The 2,028-nt window shown below is 33.4% G+C and overlaps 1 long non-coding RNA gene across 1 annotated transcript; it reads left to right on the forward strand.

The window, feature by feature from the left end:
• The first annotated feature begins 725 nt into the window (after positions 1–725).
• Positions 726–1,604, forward strand: LOC147477723 (uncharacterized). Its single transcript, XR_015209407.1, has 3 exons — positions 726–799; positions 888–1,105; positions 1,483–1,604. It is a non-coding gene; the product is annotated as an uncharacterized LOC147477723 (long non-coding RNA).
• Positions 1,605–2,028: the final 424 nt, after the last annotated feature.

Genomic DNA, 2,028 nt, shown 5'->3' on the forward strand with positions numbered 1-2,028 from the left:
CAATCCCTTGATCAAGCCTACATTTGTAAGGATCACCAAAAACATCCTTTACAATGCCGCCTATAATTTGTATCCTCCAGAGTTTCTGCATTCTATGTCTCCTAGTGAGCTACCACCCCATCAATTAACTTTGAAGTTAGGGTCACCAAAAATACTCCTAAGGAACCTTGATCCAAAAAATGGATTATGCAATGGCACAAGGATGTTGTGTCATAGATTCTATCAAAATATTATTTATGCAGAAATTATCACTGAAAGTTTCTCTGGCACGCCTGTTTTATTAAATAGGATTCCTTTAAAATCCTCTAATGATGCTGAGGTCCCATTTTGCCTTACCCGAAAACAGTTTCCAATTAATAAGGTTAAGTTTTGCACTTACTATTAACAAGTCACAGGGCCAAACCTTACCTCATGTTGGTGTATATTTGCCAGAGCATGTCTTCAGCCATGGACAACTATATGTCGCGCTCTCAAGGGGTATATCAAGGCAAACGACAAGAGTTTTAGTAAAGAATGGTTCTCTCTTTGATCATCCTGGTGTTCACACGAGGAACGTGGTATACAAAGAAGTATTACAACAATCTTCCTGAATATTAGTGCGAGTTTTTATTAAAGGTAATATCCAAGTCCTACATGTTGTTGTTGTTTTTTTTATCTTCTTCTTCTTATTATTATTTTTAATAATATTAACAATATTATTCTTTTATTGATTTTTTTTTCCTCCCGTCCACTCTCTTCATTCCAAAACAACTAAACTTTGTTAGAAATAATTGCTTCAGTTAATGACGCTTCGTCACAGGTATATAAATCAACATATGTTCATATATAACTTTCTTCTCTTAAATATTATATATACCATATAACAAACTATATTATTTAATTTACAGCAAATGCATTTTACCTGTGAGACGACTATTTCCAAAGTACTTCTTGACAAGGGATGATCTTATAGTTGATATCACCAGTTGTAGTTACAAATGTTCCGTTGCCAATCAAGTAGCCAATAGTCAGTCTCCATCGATATGCAGCTAACGTTGCGTGCTTACACAGGAACATGATTGCATGCTTCATCACTACAACAATTTATTTTTGTTTTTCTTCGCTGGTAATTTTCCTTCTTTCTGATTATTTTTCTCCTGCAATTTCTTTTTCTTACTCTTCTTGGTTAATTGGCATTGTTTGATGTCATTGGCAATGCTGACCAAGGTGTTGAGTGGGAAGATAAATTTTGCGAGGTAGCATACCAGTATGAATATAATTAAGGAGCTTGGTTCAAAGAAATTCGGTCGCAATTCAACTGGAAATGTTTGGCAAATCTGTTTACACCCACGATGCCAATAACACCTTTTGCATATTCTTTTGGTCATCTGTTAAGGGAAAAATGGCTTCACTTTGTCTATATTCTCTGGAGAAAGCAGTGCCTACATGGTAAAATGAAGTAAAAAATTTGTCTTCTGAATCTTGGCGATTTGGGCTTTGTAGCAGATTAAAAATGAGTATGAAAATTGGTCAGCAGCTATGGAGACATCTTTGGAGACAGGAATTCAATGGGTAATGTGCCAGCAGTGAGTTTCTTTTTTAGTCTCATTCAAATTATGATATATGATGTACTTATCAAATATCTGTATGCAGTCTGAATTGGTCATTGTACATTCTATCGAACTATTTTCCATAAGATAACTTTTTTTGGATAATTGTCTTGATGTTAAAAGCAAAATCTTACAAAAGACCAGCTTTAAGCAAAACTCACAACGTTATTATTGTCTTTTGAAAATTTTCTTATAAATTTAAAGCTTTCTTTTTCTTTTGCTGACCTTTTGTCTTCTATTTGTTTTATCGAACTTCATGCTATTTAATTTCAACATTTAAGAATTTTTCAATGCATATTGTTTTAGCTTTTTCTTTAGTCTTGAGATAATTTCCATTTAGTGTTGCAGAAGATATATAAGGCCATATCTTCATCATGATTTCTATAAAAATTATTCTGACAATGTTTTTGACAAAAAAGCATGCAACGAAACAGCTACA

The sequence above is a fragment of the Coptis chinensis genome, chromosome 9 (assembly GCF_015680905.1).
Source record: "Coptis chinensis isolate HL-2020 chromosome 9, ASM1568090v1, whole genome shotgun sequence".
In the NCBI taxonomy this organism is placed as follows: Eukaryota; Viridiplantae; Streptophyta; class Magnoliopsida; order Ranunculales; family Ranunculaceae; genus Coptis; species Coptis chinensis.